The sequence below is a fragment of the Geotrypetes seraphini genome, chromosome 3, assembly GCF_902459505.1.
Source record: "Geotrypetes seraphini chromosome 3, aGeoSer1.1, whole genome shotgun sequence".
In the NCBI taxonomy this organism is placed as follows: Eukaryota; Metazoa; Chordata; class Amphibia; order Gymnophiona; family Dermophiidae; genus Geotrypetes; species Geotrypetes seraphini.
In genome coordinates, this window is record NC_047086.1 from 59,276,102 (window position 1) to 59,288,949 (window position 12,848).

At 44.6% G+C, this 12,848-nt stretch overlaps 1 long non-coding RNA gene across 1 annotated transcript in view; it reads right to left on the minus strand.

Moving 5' to 3' along the window:
• The window catches only part of LOC117357938, a 215,929-nt gene that overhangs the window by 134,892 nt on the left and 68,189 nt on the right, over positions 1 to 12,848 (minus strand). The window contains exon 3 of the long non-coding RNA XR_004538906.1: positions 11,662 to 11,859. This is a non-coding gene — a long non-coding RNA (uncharacterized LOC117357938). The remainder of the gene's footprint in view (positions 1 to 11,661; positions 11,860 to 12,848) is intronic.

Here is a 12,848-nt window from a genome sequence, read left to right on the forward strand (position 1 = left end):
AGATACTAGCAACCTTGAGACATCCTGACTTAGATGTCTACATTTTGATTTGTAAAACACTAGTGGTACCCAACCAACAATATCAAACATGTTAGTGGAAAAATACCACTATACTAATATTTTTTTTTTCTTTCAGCAGGAAAAAAGACCTCATTGGGGTAGGCAGACTTATTGATTTTTAATACTGCTGCAACAACCCACAGTTATCACCGGCCAAAAAAAAAAACCTCCTGCCATCCCAATTAACATTACAATTGACATTTGTTGAATTCAATCATTAGAAAAAGATACAAATTAACCCCCTCTTTTACTAAGGTGTGCAAACCAATTAGCGTGCGCTAAACGCTAACCCATCCACAAACTAACATGCATGCATTAGCGTGCGCACTAATCGATTAGCATGCTCTAATCGGTTAGCACACCTTACCCCCTCTTTTACTAAGGTGCGCTATGCTTTTTAGCATATGCTAAATATTAGCACGCACTAAACACATGCTAAATGCTAATGCGTGCATGTTATCCTATGGACGCATTAGCAGGTAGCGCATGTGTTGATTTAGCACATGCTAAATCTGCGCTAAAACACTTAGAGGGGCAAAATCAAAAAAAGTGTCTAAGTCCCCTTTTGGCCTAAGTCCCTAAACGTTCAACCCAGATGCAGGGAAAGTGTCCATAACCAAAACATACGTCCATGTTTTGATTATGGCCTTCCACTGCCTAAATGCCCAATCTCCACTACGTCTAAAAGTACCCCCACAGCACGTCTACACTTTTTTACCATAATGAAAAAAAAACACAAAACGTCCAAGAGAAGGGTTTTTAGGCGAAGGAGGAGCCAGTCCTTCGCCTAAAAGCTGGATTCTGTAACCGGTGTCTGTCAAAAACAACACCGGTTACAGAATCCTCCCCCTCCCCCCCAACAACGATGCAGGCAGGAGGGTGCCCAAGCCCTCCTGCCATGTCAAACCACGACCCCCCCCTCCCGACGATATCGGGGCAAGAGGGAGTCCAAGCCCTATTGCCCCGTTGAAGCCGCGACCCCCCCCCCGATAACATCGGGGCAAGAGGGAGTCCAAGCCCTCTTGCCCCAGGCACCCGCGGCACCCTCGACTCGTTCAGGCCAGGAGGGAGCCCAAGCCCTCCTGCCCTCGACGCCCCCCATTCCCCCCAACGTCCGCCCCCCCAAGAACCCCCGATAGGCCCCCCCAGCTGACCCGCAACCCCCCCCGGCTGACCCCACGACCCCCCCTTCCCCATACCTATTTTAGGTTGGCCGAACAGACGGGTGCCAAACCCGTCCGTCCGGCATGCAGCTCAACGAAGAATGGGGCTGGATTGGCCCAGGGGCACCAAAGCCCCGCCTCCTGGTGGGGCCTAAGGCGCCTGGGCCATGTGCCTAAGGGCCATGTGCCTAAGGCCCCACCCATAGGAGGGGCCTAAGGCTCCTGGGTCTATTCTGATTGGCCCAGGCGACTTAGGCCCCACCAGGAGGCAGGGCTTTGGTGCCCCTGGGCCAATCCAGCCCCATTCTTCGTTGAGCTGCATGCCGGACGGACGGGTTTGGCACCCGTCTGTCCGGCCAACCTAAAATAGGTATGGGGAATGGGGGGTCGGCCAGGGGGGGTCGCAGGTCGACTGGGGGGGCCGATCAGGGGTTCTTGGGGGGCAGACATTGGGGGGGATGGGGTTCGTCGAGGGCAGGAGGGCCTGGGATCCCTCCTGCCCGTACTGTAGTGGGGTGGGGGTAGGGGGGTCGCCTGGGCCAGGAGGGCTTGGGCTCCCTCCTGGCCCGAACGAGTCAGGGGTGCCGCGGGTGCCTGGGGCAAGAGGGCTTGGACTCCCTCTTGCCCCGATGTTATCAGGGGGGTCGCGGCTTCAACGGGGCAAGAGGGCTTGGACTCCCTCTTGCCCCGATGTTGTGTTTTGGGGGGGAGTGATTCATCGCGGCAGGAGAGATGCCTCATCTCCCCTACCGCGATGCCATCACTCCTCTACCCGAACTGCTGCGGGTGATGGCATCGCGGTAGGGGAGATGAGGCATCTCTCCTGCCACGATGGTTTGGTTGCCGGGCCACTGAACTGATGGCACCAGCGGCCATCAGCTCAGCGGCCCGTTTTTCGGCACTTAGACCTGGTTTTATTTCGTCTAAGTGAACCAGGTCTAAGTGCCAATTAAATTGTTTTGGTTATACCTGTTGTACGCCTAGGAGTAGGTTGGCCCACCTCCCGCCCACTGCCCGCCCTTTCTCCTCCTCTAAACACACCTCTTTTCTCTCTGTACGTTTAGTGGCAGGGAAAGGCCTAAGTTGGTTTTTGATACGTCTAAACCAACTTATGGTTATGGGTACTTGGACGATCAGGCTTTTTGATCGTCCAAGTAGCCACTTAGGACACTTTTTAGACGTTTTTTTTTTTTTGATTATGAACCCCTTAGCGTACCTTTGTAAAAGAGGGTCTTAGTAAAAGAGGGCCTAAAAAGCTTCCTATTTAAAGATGCTTTCAATTTATAACATTTAATAAACTGGCTTTACTATTACCATTCTCCCTTTGATTCTTTTAACTTTTTTCCCCGCACCCTATTTTTTTGATCTTAAATGTCTTCCTATCTCCATTGTATTTCTTCCTGTCCTTCCCTATTGCCTGTCTGTATTTATAGAGTGATTTGATTTAATGTCTATAAGGGTTTTTTTATTTTTGGTATCCATTTTATTATTGTACATCACTTAGAAATTGGATAAGCAATTAAATCAAATTTTAATAAACCTGAACAAAAGTAGTCACACAAGTACACTGGGCCCCCTAGCCCTGCCTGTCCCTTTCCCCGCCCTCAAGGAAAAGACAAGTTAATCTAATCATGTATTTTTTAATGGGTATATCTTATGGGCAGACTGGATGGACCGTTCAGGTCTTTATCTGCCGTCATTTACTATGTTACTATGTAGTACTTAACTTTTGTATCTCTTTCTAATGATTGAATGCAACAAACATCAATTGTAATGTTAATTGGGATGGCAGGAGGGGTTTTTTGGGCCAGTGATAAGACCGTGTTTGTTGCAGCAATATTAAAAATCAATGTCTGCCTACCCCGATGAGGTATTTTTTCCTCATGAAACAACAACAACAAAATATTAGTATAGTGGTATTTTTCCACTAACGTTTTTGATATTGCTGGTTGGGTACCACTAGTTTTTTTGTTATCTTGTGATATATTTGTTGTGGAACCTTGCAAACTCCTTTTTTTGAGTATAGTTACATTTTGATTTGAAAATCCTTTTCAAAATGCTACTCATTTTTTATGTTCAAATCTGTTTTTATTGATATATAAAAAAAGCAAACACAGTACAGTCCAATAATAACAGAGAAACAGTTGAAGTAGCCCATCGCATCCCAGCCCCTCCAACCCCCCCCCCCATTTTTTTTTAAGAGAACAAAACAGCAGGTGACCATAGGCCCTTACTCTTTTGGCCTCTGGGGATAACTATCAAGACCCCCCCCCAAAAAAAAATTAAAGTAAAAGAACATAAAAGAAGAAAAGAAGAAAAAAAAAAAAAAAGGTATCCGATCCCAAGCAACAATGCTACTCATGTTTTAAATTTACACACACACACACATACAATTTGAAAATGAAACCCCCTCCTCTAAATTATGTTAGACTAATATACGCACGCTGGGTTTTACCAAACAGCGCTAGAGTTTTTTAGCGCAGGCCAGTGAGGTAAATGCTCCAACACTCATAGAAATTCTATGAGTGGGGGAGAATTTACCTCGCTGGTCCACGCTATAAATCTCTAGCACTGTTTAGTAAATGAGTCCATAAAGCTGTCAAGTATTGCTCTATTTTTACGCCCCCCCCCTTCCCCTTTTATAAAACCAGTGCGCTGAATGCTCTGCACTGCTCTGACACTTATAGGAACTCTGTGACCATTGGAACAGCGCAGAACATTCAGTGTGCTGACTGGTGCTAAAAATCTCTTGTGTGCTTTTGCAAAAGAGGGGGGTAAGTGAACAAAAACATCTTAAGCTTACACTGCTGATTTGTGATACCAAGGAGCTTATTGGAAGGAAAATTTTCCACTCTGCTCCAAAGGGAAAATGATTTATTGAACAAAATGTCCTGTTGCTAGAAAAGTAAATGTGTTTTAACTTGAGAACACACAATAAACTGACTTGGAATTAGCCAATCAGGTCTTAGGGCTCCTTTTACGAAGGTATGCTAGTGGTTTAAGCTTGCGTGCTAGACGCTAATGCCTCTATAGAGCTGGCTTACATTTTCTGTGTAGCGCAGGGTTAGCGCACCTTCGTAAAGGAGCCCTTAGTTTAATACTGATTACAAAACGGGCCCTTAGTAAAGAAAGAAAGTCTTGTAAATGCCTTAATGTTGTGCAAAAAAAAAAAAAGTATTCCTTTTTCCCATGTTCCCTTCTAAATGTGGTTCTTGTTATTTTAGTACTTGAATTAATTTCTGAGCAGTTTCCTCGGCATTAGAGCATGCTGGGCTTTTCAGTAGTGTGTTGTTGCAATTTACTGCTCTGCTTTTGATACGGTACATATTTTATGGTCATCGGCCTCTGCTTCTGCCTTGGAACATAACGCTGCTGCCTCTTTAGTCACAGTTACCATAGACACTGCAATTTCAATGACATGTTTAGATAGGTCGGCTTTACCCTGAAGCCGCCTTTGTATATTTCCATTATGGTTTCTGCATACTAATCTATCCTGTAAGGTATCATTCAAATTTTCACCAGGCTGACAGGGCTATGGCATTTCTTTCTTTTTTCTGTTTGTTTCATGTTTCTATAGACATCAGTTTGAGAAAATAGGGTTTTCTTTCATGCTAATGATTCTATAGAATCTGAACTTCTGTGTTAGTATACAAGTTTTGGAATGATACAATCAATAGAACTCAAAGTGCCTGGTGCTTGCGTTATTGACTTTAATAGACATTTTGAATGCAATAATGCATTGTAAGGTTTAAATCGTCACATTTAGCCGAGACAGAATAACTACCTAATATTCTGATACTAAATTCAAAATATTTTCTTATGTCTTGTACATATGAACATAGTAAATTTTCTGTCTATAAGCACATTATGGGAATAACTTTATAAAGGTTTCTCCACACATAAAGTCAGCTTATAAGATAAAGAGATTTTTCATAAATTGTGAAACCTTATACATAAGAACATACGAATTGCTGCTGCTGAGTCAGACCAGTGGTCTATCGTGCCCAGCAGTCCGCTCACACGGCAGCTCTTTGGTCACAGACCAGCGCTCTAAGACTAGCCCTACCTGAGTACGTTCCGGTTAAGTAGGAACTTGTCTAACTTTGTCTTGAATCCCTGGAGAGTGTTTTCCCCTATGACAGACTCCGGAAGAGCGTTCCAGTTTTCTACCACTCTCTGGGTGAAGAACTTCCTTATATTTGTACGGAATCTATCCCCTTTCAATTTTAGAGAGTGCCCTCTCGTTCTCCCTATCTTAGAGAGGGTGAACAACCTGTCCTTACCTACTAAGTCTATTCCCTTCAGTACCTTGAATGTTTCAATCATATCCCCTCTCAATCTCCTCTGTTCAAGGAAGAGGCGGCCCAGTTTCTCTAATCTTTCGCTGTATGGCAACTCCTCCAGCCCCTTAACAATCTTAGTTGCTCTTCTCTGGACCCTTTCGAGTACTACCGTGTCCTTCTTCATGTTCGTCAACCAGTGGTGGACACAGTACTCCAGGTGAGGGCACACCATGGCCCGGTACAGCAGCATGATAACCTTCTCAGATCTGTTCCTGATCCCTTTCTTTATCATGCATATCATTCTGTTTGCCCTTTTCGCCGCCACCACACATTATGCGGATGGTTTCATCGACTTGTCGATCATATCTCCCAAGTACCGCCCCATTTTGTTACCTACATGCATCACTTTACACTTATCCACATTGAACCTCATTTGCCATGTTGATGCCCATTCCTCGAGCATGATTATGTCATGTTGTAGATCTTCACAATCCCCCTGTGTCTTCACTACTTTGAATAACTTTGTATCGTCCGCAAATTTAATCATCTCACTCGTCATACCAATGTCCAGATCGTTTATCAAGTTTATTAAATTTTGATTTTACGCAATATCCAATATTTCAATGCGTATTTTAGGGTTCTCTGCCATTTTATAACAGACATTTATTTGCTGCCATAGAGATGTTTATGTTTCTGTGTTGCTCCCTTGATATTTTAGACATCTATTTTTCGTAAATGGATGTTTATGCTGCATGTCACCCACACACAAAGGTCCTTTTCAAGATGTTGAAGAGCACGGGTCCAAGCACCAAGCCCTGCGGCACCCCACTGGTGATGCTCTTCCAGTCTGAATATTGTCCATTTACCCCCCACTCTGTTTCCTATGCTCAAGCCAGTTTTTAATCCACGTGAGTATTTTACTCTCGATTCCATGGCTTGCAATGTGGAACCTTGTCAAACGCCTTCTGAAAATCTAGATATATAATGTTGACCAGGTCGCCCTTGTCTAACTGTCTGTTTACTCCCTCAAAGAAGTGCAGCAAGTTTGTCAAACACAATCTACCTTTGCTGAAACCATGCTAACTGGTCCTCATCAGCCCATGTCCGTCAAGGTGATTTATGATGCGGTCTTTTATCAGCGACTCTACCATCTTTCCCAGTACCAAAGCCAGACTCACCGATCTGTAGTTTCCCGGATCTCCCCTAGAACCTTTCTTGAAGATCGGCGTAACATTCGCCACCTTCCAGTCTTCCGGAATATTTCCCGATTTGAATGACAGATTGGCTATTAGTTGAACCAGTTCAGCTATGGTCCCTTTCAGTTCCTTGATGACCCTCGGATGGATGCCATCTGGTCCCGGGGATTTATTGCTCTTAAGCCTATCAATCTGCCTACATAACTCCTCTAGACTGACCGTCAATCCTGTCAGCTTTCCGACTTCATTTCCAGCATATAGCCTGATGGGTCCTGGTATGCTGTGTAAATCTTCTTTAGTAAATACAGACGCAAAAAATTTGTTCAGTTTGTTGGCGATTGCTTTGTCCTCCTTTAGTGCTCCCTTTATTCCATGGTCATCCAACGGTCCCACCGCTTCCTTCGCTGGTCGTTTCCCGTTAATATATCAAAAGAACGGCTTGAAGTTCTTTGCCTCCTTGGCTATTTTTTCCTTGTAGTCTCTTTTGGCCCCTTTTACCACCTTATACAGTACAAGATGATGTATACTTATACCAATGAGAAGCATAAGCATTTCACAAGGTATTAGTTAGGTTGGGAGATTTGCAAAATATGTATGAATATATTAAGGATCTTCAAAAGGTTTCCGCATTTTAATTTTTTTAAACACTATTAAATATCTCAAAAGCAAATTACATCACTACCTGCAAGGTAAGTCAGCGTGCCGAACTAGTCACATGACATTCTAAGACACACACTCTTATCACTTCTCCCGCTCTGACCATTTCCCCCGAAAATATGAAAGTACGGAAACTTTTTGAAGAACCCTGGTAATAACATTTGAAGTGCATGCATAAGGGCAAGTCTATAATCTAGGTGTTCTATAATCTATGTGTATTTACATGCACATTACACACACACACACACAAATATTTAGGGCTCTTTTTACAAAGGCACGCTAGCGATTTTAGCGCACGCTAAGGTGCGTGCGCTAAAAACGCTAGTGTACCTTAGAGTGTGCCATAACATGGCTATGCGGATTCTTCACCCCTTTTTTATTTCATAGTCATATTTTTGATATGAGGCTGATGGGGTATATAGTAGAGAGCTGCACGGGAACGGGGACGACGGGAATCCCGCGGGACCCGCGGGCATCCCGCGGGTTCCCCCTTTGGGTCACGGGGATCCCGTGGGGACGCCCCTAGGGTCGCGGGGATCCCGTGGGGACGCCCCCTAGGGTCGCGGGGATCCCGTGGGGACGCCTCCGAGGGTCGCGGGGTTCCTGCGGGGCTGGATGTACTCAGTCGCGCGGCTCTTCTCTCTACCTTCTCTGCTTGCAGCACAGAGCCGAACGGAAGTCTTCCCGACGTCAGCGCTGACGTCGGAGGGGAGGGAGGGCTTAAACAAAGCTTAAACAAAGCCCTCCCTCCCTCCGACGTCAACGCTGACGTCGGGAAGACTTCCGTTCGGCTCTGTGCTGCAAGCAGAGAAGGTAGAGAGAAGAGCCGCGCGACTGAGTCGGGAAGACTTCCGTTTGGCTCTGTGCTGCAGGCAGTGCAGGTAAGGAGGAGAGTAGCCTCGCGGTTCGAGTGGCTACCAAGGGACGGGGCGGTCCGCCCCGCCACACCCCGCCCCGGTTGCAGCACAGCCGGCCAGGTCCCCTTACTTTTGTGGCACTTCCCCGACCGACCGACCGACAACAGCCCCGGTCCGACAATCCTCCCTGCCCTGTAGCCGCGAATCTAAATTATCTTCTTACAGCAGCTGTAATAAGGTAATTTAGATTCGCAGTTAAGGGCAGGGAGGTTTGTCGGACCGGGGCTGTTGTCAGTCGGTCGGGGAAGTGCCACAAAAGTAAGGGGACCTGGCCGGCTGCGCTGCACCCGGGGCGGTAGAGAAGGAGGGGGGGGGAGAAGGACGCTTAAAGCACTTGAAAACATAGGAGAGAGAAGGACGCTGAAAGCACATGGGGGAATACAAAGGGGTGGAGAAGGACGCTGAAAGGCCATGGGAAGTGCGGAGGGGGGGGGAAGGACTCTGAAAGCACTTGTGGAAGACAGAGGGGGGAGAAGATTGCTGAAAGCACATGGGGAAGACAAAGGGGTGGAGAAGGACGCTGAAAGGACATGGGGAAGATAAAGGGGTGGAGAAGGACGCTGAAAGGCCATGGGAAGGGCGGGGGGGGGGGAAAGGACTCAAAGCACTTGTGGAAGACAGAGGGGGGAGAAGGATGCTGAAAGCACATGGGGAAGACAAAGGGGTGGAGAAGGACGCTGAAAGGACATGGGGAAGACGGGGGGGTGGAGAAGGACGCTGAAAGGACATGGGGAAGCAGAGGGGGGAGAAGGACACTGAAAGCACATGTGGAAGACAGAGGGGGGAGAAGGACGCTGACAGGACATGGGGAAGATGGGGGGAGAAGGACGCTGAAAGGAAATGGGGAAGAGAGAGTAGGGAGAAGACGCTGGCAGGGAAGAAGACAGATGCCAGACTATGGGGGGAGCGGAGAGAAGAAGATGGGTGCCAGACCAATTTGGAAGGGGGAAGAAAGGGAGAGGCACAGTAACAGAGCAAATGGAAGATGCAGAAGGAAGAGAGACAGTGGATGGAAGGAATTGAATGAGAACATGAGGAAAGCAGAAACCAGGCAACAAAGGTAGGAAAAGAATTGTATTTCTTTTTTTTTATTTTGCTTCAGGATAAAGTAGTATATTAGTTGTGTTGATAAAAATTTATAAACATTAGAGGCTCTGGTAGAAACCCATTTGCAAAGTATGTATTCTTCCCAATTAATATTTTCAAATTAATAAAGTCTTTTTGCTTATTTGTAAATGGTTTCTACCAGAGCCTTTAATTCAGTAGCATAATTAAATGAAATAACTATTTCTGAAGTTTATATGGACGGGCGGGGACGGAGGGGATTCCTCGCGGGGACGGGTGGGGACGGAGGGGATTCCTCACGGGGACGGGTGGGGACGGAGGGATTCCTCACGGGGACGGGTGGGGACGGGTGGGATTCCTCACGGGGACGGGTGGGGACGGGTGGGACTTTGGCGGGGACGGGTGGGGACGGGTGGGATTTCTGTCCCCGCGCAACTCTCTAGTATATAGGCTGAGCTGAAGAGAGGTAGGGCATTAGAAGACAGGGAATGACAGTTGCTGATTGGTGTGGAGCTATGGAGCAATCAAGGGGTTTTGTTATGAAGAATATGAAGGGAGATTTTCACAAACTTGGGAAATTGGATTCCAAGGCCCAGCTTGCAGTCTTTCCTGTAAGATACAGAATGACACCAGGACAAAGTCTGCCCCTTTCCCCATCCCATTCCTGCAAGTTCTGTCCCCATCTCTGTTCTATCTCTGTGGACTCTGTCCTAATTTTCACAAGCCTCAAACACTTATATTTTTATATATATATATTTTTAGTGTTATATTTTATGGTAAATTTTATGTATTTTTGCTGCTAGAAACCACTTAGATACTAACCCCCTCTTTTACTAAGGTGTGCTAACTGATTAGCGTGCGCTAATCGAATTAGCGCTTGCTAAATGCTAACGTGTTCATAGACTAACATGCACGCGTTAGTGTTTAGCACCCGCTAATCAGTTAGCACACCTTAGTAAAAGAGGGCCTAAGCGGTCTATAAATGTTTTACATAAATAAATATTTAAATCTTTTTTATTAAAGTATAAAAAGGGATAATATTCTGTACAAGTGTTTATAAATCACAAATAGATCCTTTCATTTCAATCTGGGTTTGGTACAACCTTCCCAAAGATTCAGTTGCCTATGTTTTTGCATCATCTGGGAAGGTAGTTGGATTGTTTATCAGACATGGGTGTAGAAGATGAACAGGAAAATAAGTATTTATTAAATATTGGAAATATTTCTTGATGCCAACAATAATGACTTAATCTATTGCAGTAGCAGTAAGATGCTTGAGCTGGATGAAGAGGCTCTCAAAAAAAATCATCCTGCCTTGATATATATCCAGCCAATTTGCTGGGACATACCCTCCCCGACTTCTTCCTCTGGCTGACTGACCTTATCAATACATGCCTAAGCAAAGGAATATATCTCACAGTTGTGTTGGCAATTGTACCGACATCTATTCCGAAATGCCTAGGCCTCAATTTAACCAAGATCGAGAATTTCCGGTTAGAATACCCTGGCCTGTGAAACTGTTAGAATTTCATGTTAGAGCAAACAAACCAAAACTGCAGATTTGTACACGGTGCAGGCAAATTTTATTTTGACAAATAAATCTTAACTAAAAACCTTTTACCAGACGGGGGACCAATTGTGTCAATTGGTCAATTGTGTGCTAACATGAAATTCTAAAGCAACAAAACAACAAAAGAAACAGAGGTCCAACTTCGTCTGCAGTGAAAAAACAGACCAGAGCAAACAAACCAAAACTGCAGATTTGTACACGGTGCAGGCAAATTTTATTTTGACAAATAAATCTTAACTAAAAACCTTTTACCAGACGGAGGACCCAACACGGTCCGTGTTTCGGACAACCTTCATCAGGGGTCCATGGTAATAAAGGTAAAAAGAAAAATATCACAAAAAGAAGCCTGGAAAAATAGCGTTTGGTAGCACACCAGTGAATCTCCGAAATGCACTACAAGTTCGTCCCTGATGAAGGTTGTCCGAAACACGGACCGTGTTGGGTCCCCCGTCTGGTAAAAGGTTTTTAGTTAAGATTTATTTGTCAAAATAAAATTTGCCTGCACCGTGTACAAATCTGCAGTTTTGGTTTATTTGCTCTGGTCTGTTTTTTCACTGCAGACGAAGTTGGACCTCTGTTTCTTTTGTTGTTTTGTTGCTTTAGAATTTCATGTTAGCACACAATTGACCAATTGACACAATTGACTTCCTCAACTAAGCGGATGGATTTCACAGCTCAGAACATGGTTTTAGAGCTATGCATAGCACCAAAATACTACCACTAGAATTAAGCTCAGAAGCCAAATCCTACCTGAGCAAAGGAAAACAGCCTTACTGCAATTAGACATCTCAGCTGCCTTTGATTCCATCGACCATTCACTCCTTCTTCTGAGATTCAATGAAATGGGTATGCCTGGTGCAGTCAACTGGTTCTCACAGTTCTTGATAAACAGGTCTTATGAAGTTTGGAAGAGCAGCCAGAGATCCCATTTATGTGAGTAAGCTTTTCCTGTCACAAAAAAATGTACAATTTGGTTTTCTGTTATTTTCCTTTTGTATATAACATAAATTGGGCAAATGTCTTAAACTTGAATAAATGGATATCTACTACAAGTAAATTTGCTTTCTAGGATGGTTTCTGTGGTGTTTTTCTTTTCTGAGGATTGGAATTGTTTTAATTTCAGATGACAACAGTAGTAGCCATCTACATATGCTTAAATAGGAGCATTGTGTCAACCTCTTCTGTGAGTCTTCAATAGTTCCACAGTTTTCATATTTATTGCTAGGGCAACCCACTTTGACTCCCTTGGAATTAATGGAACTGACCATTCATTGCCATAGCAACCCCTAGAAAGCCTTCAGGATACCACAGATTATCAAAACTCTTAACGGACTAGCATTGTTCAGAAACATTTGTTAGACAGGATGTTTAATTAAAACTGAATTTAAAGGGGGGAAAACACATTAGGCTGTGTACAGTAGTTTTGTTTGTTATTCAGCAGTAGCAATTTTATAACTCAAAGAAAAATTAAGGCACTTGAATATTTTGTTAGGAAGTAAAACACAAAAGCTTACAAATTACTGTAGCTTGCTTTTTATGCTCTTTTGGTAGTACAGTTAAACACATACCCCCTCTTTTACTAAGGTGCGCTACGCTTTTTAGCGTGCGGTAAATATTAGTGCACGCTAATCATGAGCTAAACGCTAACGCGTGCACGTTATCCTATGGGCGTGTTAGTGGTTAGCGCATGCGTTAATTTAGCGCACGCTAAACACACACTAAAACGCTTAGTGCACCTTTGTAAAAGAGGGCCATAGACTTGATAACCGAACAGATGAAAAAAAAACCAAACAGAGGTCACTATTCAAAGGCCACATTCAGCATTTCTTTTTTAAATGATGGCTTTGGCATTTAAATATTTTGCAGATATTTGTGCAGCTATTGGCTGAAGTGGTTATGCCCTCTCTCTTTCTCTCATCTGAAAAAAATGAAAGCTT